The 14,845-nt window shown below is 38.8% G+C and overlaps 1 protein-coding gene across 1 annotated transcript in view; it reads left to right on the top strand.

The window, feature by feature from the left end:
- The window catches only part of PRMT8 (protein arginine methyltransferase 8), a 161,807-nt gene that overhangs the window by 58,532 nt on the left and 88,430 nt on the right, over positions 1–14,845 (top strand). The window lies entirely within an intron of this gene.

Below are 14,845 nucleotides of genomic sequence, written 5' to 3'. Positions count from 1 at the left end.
AGGACCTTATAGTCTATCTGGGGAGACAAGTACATATTTGAATATGTACCAAAGAATAAATACAAATGAATATGACTTAATTAAATACAGGGTAGTTAGGGTTTGAGGGCATTAGTAACTGGGAGATCAGGAAAGCTTCATTTAGGGGGCATCATGAGCTGCATCATGAAGGAAGAGAGAGGCAGAGGTGAGGAGAGAGTGCATTCCAGGCATGGGGAACAACCAGTGTAAAGATTCAAAGGCAGGAAATGGAGTTCCTCACGTTGGAAAGAGAGAAGGTCATTTTGTCTGGATCACAGAGTCTAGGAGGGAGAATAACATGTAACAGAGTTGGAAAGGCAGGTTGGGGCCAGACTGTGAAAGGTTTTATAAGTTAAACAGAGTAGTTCACATTATATCCTAGAGGAAACAGGGAACCACAGGAGTTTGTGGAATGGAGAAGTGATAAGCTCCAATGTGCGCTTAAAAAAATAACTTTACAAGCTGAGTTGGGGATAAATTGGATTGGAGAGAGATTTGAGTCAGAGAGATCACTTAGGAAGCCATTGTCATAATCTGGATGAGAGGTGATAAGGACCTGAATGAAGGGGGGTAGCTGTGTAAGTAGAGAGAAGGAATTAGATATGGAGGACACTGTGGATACTGAAAGGAATTTGAGTTTGGGAGTCATCAACCATGGAAAGATCTGGGATATTTACTGGTCTTGGAGAATGTTATGCAATGCCTTTAGCATTTTTTCCCTGAGACTTGACTTTTTTTTTTAAGGCAATTGGGATTAAGTGACTTGCCCAGGGTCACACAGATAATAGGAGTCAAGTGTTTGATCTGAGGCCGCATGTGAACTCAGGTCCCCCTGACTTCAGGGCCAGTGCTCTATCCACTGTACCACCTAGCTGCCCCTAACATTCTTTCCCCCCGCAAGCAGTGGGCTCATGATAAATAATTAGGAGGTGGTCTAGAGCCCTTCCTTTTGAAAATGTGGTGGCAGTTCTCTTTGAAATGGTTTCTTGGAGCCTCATTTCCCAGCAATCAGTCAATGCCCTGTTTATGTGATGAATAGATTGGAAAACTAGGAGACAGAGCCAGGTCCTTGGCTGGACTAAAACAAATGCTTTCAATAAGAAGTAGCATTGTTTTGCAAGAAATTTCTTGGGACTATTTTGGGCAGATCTCCCACAGATTATTGAATTAAATTGGAATTGATAGGAATCAATGGCCAGTAAGATCCTGGCAGTTGGCAGTCTGTTCTCTGGAAGTTCTATTTGCATAGGGACATATAGGACCTACACGGAGAATGTGAGATGAGAATGAGAAATCTTTAAGGCATTGAGGAATGAGCAGGTGTTCATCAATTAAAAAAAAAGAACCAACACAAACAAAAAAACTAACTCATTTGGAGTCCTAGGATTTAGAAAGCCTATTTCTCCCAATTACCTTGTGAGATCGGTAGTGGAAGTTCCCTCCCTCGTCCCTGCCCCAAACCCATTTTACAAATGAGGAAACTGAGACTCAGAAGAGCAAAATTATTTGACCAGGACACATAGCTAGTAGGTGGCTTCCAGAATTCAGATGCAGAGTTCTCTTTATTCCAGGGTCAGTGGCCTCTCAGTTTGGTACTCAAATGACTGGAAAACCATTCTCAGACTCCCAAGAGGCTTCAGGGATTATTAGATCTTCTGTTAAGATGGTGGGCCTATTGCAAAGAGTAATTGGGCATTGAGTCTGTGAGATAGCTTGTATTTTTTACACATTCTCAGAGTTTGTATTTCTCTGTGTGTGTTGGGGTGGGTGGAATGGTGAGAGTGTGTCTGATTAATATTGGTCTGAGTTCTTAGAGGAGGCAGGGTATGCTAAATCTTATCTTAGGACTTGAGTTCATATTCTAGTTCTAACACTGTGTCATTCAAGTGTTGTGGTTTCATGGTTTGTTTTGGGAGTTGCCTTGAATGAACTGAGACTCAATCTAATAATCTAATCCAATAATTAGATTATTGGAATGGTGCCTCCAACAGGCTGAGTTCCAAGAGGAACCAGCAACTTGGTAAGACAAGACAGGCAATTTTATAGTGTAATGATGCCAATTACACAACTGAAATTATGAATATAGAAAGGGAGGAAGGATTTGTCAAGGGATTAGGGAAGGGGAGGAGGGGGTATCTCAGCCTTGGTGGAATGGTGTATGTGATCATCCACAATGCATACACAAAAACCCACTGGGGGGACTTGTATTATGATGATGAAATTACAATAAGCCTCTCTACACCACAAGTTTACTCTAGGTTCTTTACTATTAGTGCACAGGTGCCTACTTAGGGAAAGTCCCTTCTATTGTTTTGGGGTCCACATCTTGCTCGGGCTTCCTGGCGGTACTGCTTTCTGATTGGCTGAGTGTTGTTGTCCTGTCTGAGACTAGATGGATGTGGTTGTGGTTGACTGCATGGACACACCTGTTGTTTCTGTGGGAAATATGAGGAATAAGTTTGGGGGCAGTGGCTAGCTAGAAGCAGTGGCTGGGATCCGATCACATGGATGCACCTGCTGTTCCTGTGAGAAATAAGAGTTCATGGATACACCTGCTGTTCTAGTGAGCAGTGAAGCATACATGAGGAAGTTAGGCTATTTATTTGGGGGGTGGGGTGTGCCTAGGTAGGGGCTAGGTAGGGGCAGTGGGCTTGCTGTTCAGTGGGGCCTGTGATTGAGTCTGGGGCCTGTGATGTGGTTAAAGCTAGACTGTGTGGTTAAATTAGGGCATGCCTCTTCAGTGAGGCCCATAAGGAAGTTAGAATATTGGGGCTAGGGACAGCTCTATTAGGATTCCATCACAAAGTCTAGGTGATCTTGAGGATGTCAGTTAACCCCTCTGGGCCTCAGTTTGCTTGCCTGTAAAATTAGCAGGTTAGACTAAATGACCACCTAAAGTTTCTGCTGGGGCAGCTAGAGTCTGAATTCAAATCCAGTCTCATACACATAATTCTCACTAGCCAGTGACTCTGGGAGAGTCACTTAACCCCAATTGCCTCACCAAAAAACAAATAAACAAACAAATAAGTAAATAAAATTTCTACTAATCAAGGTGTGCTGGTAAATAACCATTGGATTTCCAGAAAAAAAGTACTCTTGACACATTTTTAAGTTTATTTTGCATTATAAACATTTTATCTATCACTTTCTTAAATCTAGACAATTAACAAATGATAACTCAATCCCTGATTTGTAGTTTGCTGATTGCTATGGTGTAAATGCTAACACTAATATTTAATAATCAGCTTTGGTACATCCATTGCTTCTGGCTCCGAACCTATAATTCTGTGCAATTTTGCTTGCTGACCTATCACCTTATGGCTTTGCCCCATTTGTTGATTGGAGCTGTTCCAACCTGGTTGCAGAATTTTGCTCCTATCTGATCCCTCATCCTGCCTCCAGTATCAACAGGAAAGACATCCCCAGTCACCAGAAGCCCCAGTCCTCAAGGCTGTGCTGAATAGTGTCTAAACTTTCCCATCAGGGCTGAAAGGACATGTAAGCTGTGTGTTTCAGCAAATGGTTGAGTAATTAATATAAGCAACCTCCAGGCAGGGCAGTGACCAAACAGTAGTAAGCCAGCCTAGGAATATGACATACAAGTATGTAGGACTCTGTGATTGACATTTTAGGATAGACATTGGTAAGCTGGAACGTGTCCAGAGAAGGCCTACTAGGGTGGCTATTGGAGACTATGCCATAAATGGATTATTTCCAAAGAATTCAAGATTTTTAGCATGGAAAAGAGGGGGAGGGATGTCATTCATTCATTCATTCATTTGTTCATACATTCAATAAACATTAATCCTCCCCTATCCTTTGAAGTCCAGCTCGAAAGCCACTTCTATGACGTCTTTCCTGCCCAGAGGAAATTATCTTTCCCTCTCACCCTAAACTCTTCCTTGGGCCTGACCTGTGATTTTATTGGTATGGGAAACCCTTGATAAAGGAATTCTCTTTACCAATACAGATCAATAGCTGCTCACCATTTACAGTCTTAAAGCCTTAGTACCTTGGTGCTGGGGAGGTTAAGGCTGATGTGTCACTTGAATCTTGGAGTTCTGAGCTGCAATAGAGCTAGACTCAATCCAGTGTCCACACTAATCCAGCACAACATAATAAACCAACTAGCTGCCTCAGAAGGGGCAAACTAGAAACAGAGTAGGTCAAAACATCCATGACAACCAGTAGTGCTAGGATGTCAGGGGGCACCCCTGCGTTCCCAGCCTCAGAGAGATAGGGAGAACCAGCCTCAAAAAATAAAACAAACAAACAGTAACCTTACAGTTTTAGAGAGTTGCTTGGGGGGGGGGTGGCACTGAGAAGTTTAGACCCTTGTGTGCCCAGGGCCATATAGCCAGAATTTGTCAAAAGGAGATTGAAGCCATGTCTCCCTGATTCTGAGATCAGCTCATATTCCATGGTGCTCCCCTATGAACTCCTCCTTAAAGGACAATTATTATCGGTATTATCAATACCACACACTGGGCATATGTTTACTTATCTGTTTACATGTTGTGTCACTGCAATGGAATGTAAACTCGCAGATGGTACAATACTTTAACAGAGAGACAATCAAGAAACCTTTTTCAAGCACCTACTTTATATCAGATGTTATGCTATGCACTGGGGATGGGGATACAACAAAATAAAAAAGAAATCCCTCCTCTCAAGGAGCTTACAGTCTAATAATTAATAACCATTAACATGGTATGCTTATTGAATTTAATGTTTTAACCATGAGAAGATTGGGCACAAAGGGGTCTTGCCACTATTAGAAAGCTTCCCAGGTATAACAACATGTGCCTCAAAGCCTATTTGCAGGGGACTTTGCTAGAAATTGATTATTTAATGCCCCATGCCTTCATGGGGCAGAGTTTGTGAGAGCTTGGGAAAATGGAGATACTGGACTTCTAGCTTCCAGAATAGAAAGAGAAGACATGTGGTTTCAGATTCTCTTCAGGGAGAGGTCTCTGAAAGGAAAGACTTTTGAAGAAGCCAACCTGGAGAGATCGCACCTCAGCCATGCCCCTATCTTTAGCTTACAACCCTAGAAATTTTGGGGAATTTCCTCTTGGGTGAAAGCTAGGACCCTGTCTCTTGGTAAAGCTGAGATTTTTTGCTCCCAGTAGGAGAGTTCATTCACTCAGTGTATTGTCTGGTATATATTCTCATACGTATATTTTCTCTGATTTGTGTTTGCTTTGATTTTTGTTTGATTTGGATGAATGGGTTTGCTATATGCATTCATTGTGGAACTGGCATTTGGTGGGAAGGGAGATGAGCCTTGTATATGTAACTTGGGGAATTCTTTTTTCATTAAAAGTTACTGATTAGTAGTCAGCTTGAACCCAAAAATCATATTCCATAGACTAACAATATTGGGAGGGGAGCAGGCAATAGATATAATTCTAGCCCAGCATTCTGTCTCTCTGAGGAGAGTATAGTGCCCAGCCTCTGGTACCAAAATCTTTCTCCCCTCCTGGCAAGGATAAAAGACTCCCTTAGAGAAGGGTGAGGAGACTCTAGAAATATCTATGCATTCCTCCCTCTAAGCCACATCTACACAGGCCCATGAGGGCACATATTCTATATGGGCAAAACACAGCACATGTACTTCCTTTATTCAGAGTCATAGATGTCAGAACCCAAAGTTACTTTAAAGTCCATCTTGTTCAAGAGCCTCATTTTTTCATCTGAGAAAAAATGAGGCACAGAGAAGTGATTCGTTCAAGGTCACACAGTTGGCAAGTGACAGAACCAAGACAAGATCCCAGGTATCCTAGCTTTCAGGTCAATGTTCTTTCCATTTCACTAGCTATCTGACATAGGTGGAATAGAAGCTGTAGAGAGGTAAAGGTCTGTGAGTAACATTCAAAAAATAAATCTTCTAAGAAAATTGCATACGTGAGGTATATGATGAAGCCAATATTTTTCTCCCTGTTGATTGTCAGATTTTGGTGATGTGTTTATATTAGCATTGACTAAGTTCAGAAAAACATTTAGCCAACGTAATTAAGACAGAGTCTCCTACAGTGTATTTCCATTAAAATTTTCTTAAAATGCATTTATGTTCCATGGAGTGGTACATCTATTTCTGAGTTGGATATCAGTTGAACTTTTCTTTAATGGTATAATGTCTTTATTGGGGAACATAACCAGATCCAGATGGCAAAATTTTCTCTAAGCAATGTTTGTTGAAACAACTATTTATAATTCGTATACTTTGCCCAAAATTCTCAGTGCAACCAAAGCACCCAAGGTCTATCTTCTTCCTTCTTAAAGTTATAGAACTAACACTCTCTATGTGGCTCACAACCTTGTGATCTGTTAGGGTTGTGATGAACAATGTTTCCAACCATGTTTAGCTTTTTTTGTTGTTTGTTTAAACATTGATACTTCTAAACCTGGAATGGGCTGAAGTTTACCCCTACCCCAACCTCATTTTCTCTGGCATTTCCTTGGAAACCATTACATGCATCAAGTTTAGACGCTTATGTGACAGCTATTTGTTTCCTTTGAAGCCTCTTCCCTGGTGCTCTTGGGTCATGTATCTTAAATGTATTATCCTTAAACCTATAGGAAGAATGTGTGTCCCTCTAGTAATCGTCCAGTAAAGAAGTGGGATCCCAGACAATGGGATTTGTCTGGAGAGACTGATGTATGAATGCATAGGATATGTAATGATCAACTTAGATTTTTAAAAAGAAATGCACATAAAATAGAAATGAGGCCAGATGAGAGAGGGTGAATATGGCATGGTCCCATAAAAATAGTGTCCAGAGTGCTAACACTCAGAATGAGCTGGGGCTGGTGAGGGAAATGAAAGATAATTAAAAAGAAGTTTTTTGAAAGTATTCTGGGAGAGAAAGGAGGATCAAAGAAGGGGCAGTACTTTTGCTTGGAGTGAATGGAATTATGATAACTGACAACAGAGAGATGAAGGGATGCTTGGTTATTATTTGGCTTCTGTTTTGTCTGCCAACGGGGCACTGAGGTGGTGCAGTGGATGGAGTGTTGGGCCTGAAGTTATGAAGGTTCATCTTCCTGAGTCCAAATTTGTCCTCAAATACTTGCTAGCTGTGTGACCCTGGGCAAGTCACTTAACCCTATTTGTCTCAATTTCCTCATCTATAAAATGAGCTGGAGAAGGAAATGGCAAATCATTCCAGTATCTTTGTCAGGAAAACCCCAAGTAGGGTCACAAAGAGTCAGACATGACTGAAAACAACTGGATGTGGACATTTCTCTGCCAAGGAGAATGACCCTTGCACTGAACATAATAGAATAAAAACAATTAATAGGAAATTGATACCCAAATTAAGTGGGGAGGCAATAAGAGAGAACCAAACAATTTTTGATGAATTCAAGTTACCTGGTTCAGATGAACTATGTCTTTGGACACTTAAAAGAACTGGCAGATGTGATTGCTTAACCAAAATCCTGAAAGATCATGGAGGATGATGGAGCCAAGATGGCAGATTAGGGACAGCCACCCAGATGAACTCTCCCAACATTCTCTTCCAAAAAACTTCAAAATAATGCCTCAAATCAAATTTTGGAGCATCAAAGCCAACAAAAAGTCAGGGTAAGAAACTTTCTGGCCTAAGAAAACTTAAGAGGTCAGCAGGATTGGTCTATGACACAGATATGGAGGCTTATCCAGAGCCCACAGCAGCAAGCAGCAGCAGCAGCAGCATCTTTAGGAGCTCCCAACCCAGAGATGGTAAGGAGTCTGAACAATGGATCAGAAAGAGATTACAAGGGACTCTTTGTTGGCATTAGATATAGCTGGTGCTGATTGGCAATTCTATTGCCCATACACAGTTCTGGGCTACAATTTCAGGGCAGAGAGGAACACTGTTGTTCAATCACAAGGAAGCAGGGGCCCTGTTCATAGTTCCAAGGCAAAGAGGAGGGCTAGTGTGCAGCTACAAAAGCGCAGGAGCCCTTTCTGGGTAAAGACCAGACGACAACAGTGACCTCACCTTTCCCTGGATCATAACACCTTGGAAGCACTGAAAACTTAGAGACACCCAGAACTAGCTCTGAAAACAGTAGCACAAAAAATCCTGAAGCTTGGGACAGTGCCTCCCTACCCCTAGGTGAGCAGAGTCCAACTTTAACACAATTTCAAAAAGAAATAGGCTGGAAAAATGAGCTAACAGCAACAAAAAGAATTTGACCACAAAAAGCTACTATGATTGCAGACCAAGAATAAACTCAGAAGACAACAATGTGAAACCAGCTATAAACAAAGCCTCAAAGAAAAATGCTACTTGGACACAAGCCCAACAAGAATTCATAGAAGCATTAAAGAAAGAGATAAAAGTGGGAGAGGAAAAATTGGAAAAGAAATGACAGTGATACACAAAAATTATGAAAAGAGAATTAACAGCTTGATAAAACAGCCACAAAAAATACTGAAGAAAATAACACCTTAAAAAAAAAACAGAATTGGCCTGAAGTGGCACAAAAATTCACTGAAGAAAAGTACCACTTAAAATGCAGAATTGGGCAAATAGGAAAAGTGGTACAAAAATCTCACTGAGGAAAATAGTTTCCTAAAAATTAAAATTGGGCAAATGGAAGCCAATGACTCTATGAGACATCAATAAACAACAAAACAAAGTCAAAAGAATGGAAAAAAATAGAAGAAAATATGAAAAATAGAAATGTGAAAATCTCATAGGAAAAGCAACTGACCTGGAGAATAGGTCAAGAAGAAATAATTTAAGAATTATTTGACTACCTGAAAGCCATGAACAAAAAGAGAGCCTAGACATCATATTTTGTGAAAAACTGTCCCACTACCTTAGATTCAGAGGGTAAAAGAGAAACCAAAAGAATCCATCGATCACCTCTGAAAAGAGATCCCCAAAATGAAAACTCCCAGGGCCAAATTCCAGAGCTTCTAGGTCAAAAAGAAAATACTTCAAGTAGCCAGAAAGAAACAATTCAAATATCATGGAGACAAAGTTAGGATTACACAAGATTTAGTGGCTTTCACAATAAAGACTTGAAATATGATATTCTGGATGACAAAGGAGCTAGGATTACAACCAGGAAAAACCTACCAACAAAAATGAGTGTAATCCTTCAGGGGAAAAATGGATATATAATAAAATGGAAGACTTTCAAGCATTCCTGATGGAAAGACCAGAGCTAAATAGAAAAAATGGATATTCAAACACAAGACTCAAGAGAAGCATTAAAAAGTAAACAGGAAAGAGTGATCATACAGGACTCTTAAAGTTAAACTGCTTACATTCCTATATGGGAAGACAATATACATAACCCCTAAGAACTTTGTCATTATTAGGGCAGTTAAAAGGAGTTCACATAGACAGAGGCTATGAGTGTGAGTCAACTATGTTGGAATGATCTCCAAAAAAAAAAAATGAAGGAGTGAAAAAGAGGGATGTGCTGGAAGGAAGGGGAAGGGAGAGGTAGAATGGGGCAAATTTTCTCACATAAAAGAGTTAGTTACACAAGGAAAAGCTTTTACAATGAAGGGAAAAACTGGGAGAAGGAGTGGCAGGCAATGCCTCATCAGAATTGGTTCAAAAAGAGAAGAATATATATATATATATATATATATACACACACACATACACACACACACACACACACACACACACACACACACATTTAGTTGTGTATAGAAATGTAACTTACCCAATAGGGAAATAAGAGGAGAAAGGGGATAAAACACATAGGATGGGTGGCATGATAAAGGGAAGGTGAATTAAGGGAAGCAGTGGTCAGAAGCAAAATGACTTTTGAAGAGGGACAGGAGAGAGAGAGAGAGAGAGAGAGAGAGAGAGAGAGAGAGAGAGAGAGAGAGAGAGAGAGAGAGAAAGAGAGAGAAGAATAAATAGAAGAAAATAGGATGGAGGGAAATATACAGTTAATAATCACAATTTTGAATGTGAATGGGATGAGCTCACCTGTAAAAGAGAAGTGGATAGCAGAATGAATTAGAAACCAGAATCCACTAGAAATAGAAAGACATACACAGGGTTAAAATAAAGGGCTGGAGCAGAATCTATTATGCTTTAGCGGAAGTGAAAAAAGGCAGCGGTAGCAAGCATGATGTCAGACAAAGCAAAAGCAAAAATATACCTAATTAAAAGAGATAATCAGGGAAAACTACATTTGCTAAAAGGTAACATAGAAAATAAGGGCCCCTAGGTGGTGCCATAGTGCACAGAGTGCTGGGCCTGAAGTCAGGAAGACTCATCTTCCTGAGTTCAAATCTAGCCTCAGATACTACTTATTAGCTGTGTGACCTTGGGCAAGTCATTTGAACTTGCTTGCCTTGGTTCTTCATCTGTAAAATAAACTGGTGAAAGAAATGGGAAAACCACTCCAGTATCTTTGCCAAAAAAACTCCAAAAGTGGTCACAAAGAACCAGACATGACTGAAATGACTGAACAACAACACATGATGTAACAACAGTGATAGAAAATGAAGCAATATCAAAAATTTTACTGCAAGTTTCTCTGATAAAGACCTCATTCCTCAAATATATGATGAGTATAGAACTGAGTCAAATTTATTTAAAAAAAAAGAGCTGTTTTCCAATTAATAAATGGTCAAAGGACATGAACAGGCAGTTTTCAGAAGAAATAATCAAAGCTATCTATAGTCACACAAAAAAATGTTCTCAATCACTATTGATTAGAGAAATGCAAATTAGAGCAATTCTGAAGTAACACCTTATGCCTATCAGAAATGATAAATGCTGGAGGGGGAAAAGGAAAAATAGGTATAGTAATGGACTGCTGGTGGAGTAATGAACCTATCCAACCATTCTGGAGAACAATTTAGAGCTAAGCCCAAAGGGCTATCAAACTGTGCATACCCTTTGACCCAGCAATAACACTTCTAGATTTGTATCCAAAAGAGATGAAAAAGGAAAAAAATATGCATAAATATTTATAGCAGATTTTTTGTGGTAGCAAAGAATTGGAAATTGGAGAAATACTTATCAATTGGTAATAGTTGAACAAGTTGTGGTATAAAATACTATTGTGCTATAAGAAATGATGAGGTGGGGTGGTTTGAAAAAAAATCAAAACATGGCAAGTATTGTATGAATTGATGCAAAGTAGAATGAGAAGAGCTGGGAAATCACTACGGGAAGTAACAGCAATATTGTGTGATGATCAACTGTGAAAAACTTGGCCACTCTAATCAATACAGTGATCCTTGGATCATACCTCCAAAGCACTCATGATGAAAAAATGCTATACACCTCCAGAGAGAGAACTGATGAACTCTTACTGCAAATTGAGTATAATTTTCTCGCTTTCTTTATTTTTCTTGATTTTTGAAAAATTATGGCTAATATAGAAACATGTTTTGCATGGTTTCACGTAATTAATATCATGTTGCTTGTCTTTGGGGGAGTGGATTGGAGGGAGGGAGAGAGTTTGGAAGTTGAAATTTAAAAAGAAGAAAATGTTATAAATAAATAAATAACAAATTCAACATAATAATTAGAAATTTTTCAAGTAAAAAAAAAAAGAAAACCACAGAAAATGGAACAGGCGCCACAAGATTGGAGAAGGGCAGATGCCCCAATCTTCAAAAAAAGGAAGAGAATAGAATTTGTTAATTAGAGTCTAGTGAGCTTGACTTAGCTCACTGGGAAAAAACCTGGAGCAGGTCATTAAAGACGTGGGTGGTGAACATTTGGAAAGGGAAGGGGGAATTAGCAAGGGCCAGCACGGCTTCATCAAGAACAGATCATTTCAGCCTCTTTTTCAGCAGGACAAGGAGGAGGCTGCGGAGGTAGTGTATCAGGATTTTAGCAAAGCTTTTTTTTAACAGGATTTTCAAAATTCTGATCTTTTTATTTACATTTCCCAACTCTATCCTTGTCTCATCTCCCCCCCCCCAGACCAGTGCCTTGTAACAAAGAAGAAAAGAGAAAGAAAAAAAAGCAGTTCAGTAAAACTGACCAATGACTGTAAAGAATCTGACATTTTCTTTTCTGCTCTCCAACTTTGTGTAGAATCAAAGAAGCGCCTTCTCATTTCTCATTTCTCTTCTTTTGGGTTAAAGTTTGTTTTTCTGTTTTTGCAGTATTCAGTTTGGAATGTTTTGTTTTTGCTGTTTTATATAGTTGAAGTAATTGTGCGTGTTGTTTTTCTGGTTCAAGTGATTCATTGTGCATCTCTGAATGCAAACTACGTAGTCATAGTTTCTTACAGAATGGTAATACTCTAGGAACGCACCGACCACAACTTACTTAGCCATTCCCCAATTCATGGATGTCAAATTTGTTTCCAGTTCTTTGCTTCTACAGAAAGAGCTGCTATAAATACTTTGCTTCTTGTCATTTGCCTCCTTGGCGTATATGGAAAGCATATATAGAAATGTATGCAAAGTGTAATCTCGGGTTCAAAAAGTATGGACATTTCAGCTACTTTCTTTGCATAACTCCAAATTACTTTCCAGCAGGGTTGGACCAATTTTGTATTGGTATGCCCATTTTTCACACAACCCTTCCAACATTTATTATCCTCATTTTTGTCATCTTTTCCAATTTATTAGGCATGGAACAAGACTGAAATATTATTTTGATTGACATTCCTATTATTAGTTGTGACAGTACCATTATCTATCAGGCTCCTCACCTTTTCCCTGAAAGATGGGTTAGGCTAGGTTTTCCCTAAAGGTGCAAAATTAGGACTTGATTGGCCTAGTGGTAGGGCAAGGCTCTCTAGAGGCAGTTTTCTGGTGGCCTCTGGCTCTGGTGCCCTGATCACTTAAGGGCATAAGGAGGCCTATTCATACAAGGTCTAAACCCTTCAAACTTGGTGGATGTCCCTAGGCCGCTGGAATTGCTATACTCTGCCATGCTGACCATACACATTTCCATATGGGGGAATGGGGAAAGGCTTCTACTAAAGCTAGTTACTACTGTGACATTGTTGCATATCCTTGTTAATTATTTAATGACCTAAATGAGTACCTCATTTTATTTCAACATTGAACCTGAATTAATAGCATGCAGGCCTCAGGTCTGTTATTGACAGTGATTTGACATGTTTTTTTCATATGGTTGTTAAGTTTTCAAATCTTCTTTTAAGAATTGTTTTTTATATTCTTTTGGCCACTTATGTGTTAGACATGGCTTTTGTTCATATGTATATTTCTGTCAGTTGCCTATATCTATATATCTATATCTTGGATATCCTACCCTTATCAGAAATAATTAATCCAAAGGGTTTTTTTTTCTAGTCAACCTATTCTCTTCTGTTCCTAGTTGCATTAATTTTGATGATGAAAAAACTTTTTTATTTTGTGAATCAAATTATCTATTATATCTTTTATAATCACTGCCATCCTTCATGTGGTCAAGAATTTATTACCTTGTCATAGCTATAAAATGTTCTCTGGTTCTCTTCTAAATTTTTTTAATGGTATGATTTTTTTCATCCAGGTCATATAGTATTATAATATATTATACAAGATATAGAGTCCCAATCTAATTTGTATGATACTGCTTTCCAATTTTCCTAGTGGTTCATGTCAAATAGGGAGTTCCTTCACAGATAATTTATGTTTTAGGGTTTAAAGAACACTGAACTATTTTCAATTATTTCTGATTCTTTTTTGTGTGGTCTGTTCCATTGATCTATTTTTCTGTTCAAAACCAGTACCAAGTAGTTTTGATGATTACTTCTTTATAATATAATTTGAGTGTTAGAAGTGATATTCCCCCACTAGTCTTACTTTTTCTCCATTATTTCTTGAAATTTTAGACCTTTTCTCCTTCCAAATGAATTTGGTTACTATTTAGCATAACTGTTAAATATGCCCTTGGTAGTTTGATTGTTATAACACAAAAATCTGTAAATTAATTTTGGCAGTATTGTTCATCTATGCTTACTGAGCATTATTCCAATTATTTAAGCTGTTTACCCCCTAATTTCTTTAAATAGCATTTACTAATGGCAGCTATATAGATAGTGTGGTGAGGTAAAACATCACCAACAACCCTCTCTTCCTTTTAAGTCCATCTTGTAGCCTGTGAGACCCACTATACTCTCACACTGATAATAAGTAATTCACAAAAGAAGCCTTTATAAAAATGGTTTTCATGAACTTTCTTTGTTATTTCTTTGGGAGATTTCCCTTCAGCAGTGTTCTGGTCAAAGGTGCATATTGGCCTTTTTCACAGGATGAAGAAGGCCTGAGTTCAAGCCTTGCTTTTGACACACACTGAACTCTGACCTTGGGAAAAATCACTGGACTTCTCAATCTTCTGACAGTTCTCTGAGGCACAGAGAAGGTCCTGGCCATTAACGGTAGAGACAGTTTCCTACATCTGTGAAACCACAGGTTTAGGCCCCTATCCCTTCCCATCCAAAGAATGTGTGGCCTGATAGGTTAGCTAGAAAATATTTTGTGTATTTTGTAATTGTTTTGAATGGGTCATTTCTGTTGTTTCCTTCTGGGTTTTGTTGTTTCTATATAGAAATGCTGATAATTTTTATGGGCTTATTTTATAACCTGCTACTTTGCTGAAGCTATTAATTGCCTCAATTAGTTTCTTGGCTGATTTCCTAGGATTTTCAAAGTAAACTGTCATGTCATCAGCAAATAGGGATAGTTTTTTCCCCCGTTTTCTATCTATCTTTATACCTTTAATCTTTTTCTCTTGTCATTATTTAGCAAAGCACTTAATGAAGTATCTGAGACTTCCCATGGAGGAAATTGAGAGATGTGGATTTGCTGATAATATAATTAAATGGATTTAGAAGTGATTTAATGGCCATACTTGAAGGGTTGTTAAATGACATACAA

The sequence above is a fragment of the Phascolarctos cinereus genome, unplaced genomic scaffold (assembly GCF_003287225.1).
Source record: "Phascolarctos cinereus isolate Bilbo 61053 unplaced genomic scaffold, phaCin_HiC Scaffold_1;HRSCAF=81, whole genome shotgun sequence".
NCBI classification, from domain to species: domain Eukaryota; kingdom Metazoa; phylum Chordata; class Mammalia; order Diprotodontia; family Phascolarctidae; genus Phascolarctos; species Phascolarctos cinereus.
This window is presented reverse-complemented; position numbering and strand designations above follow the sequence as displayed.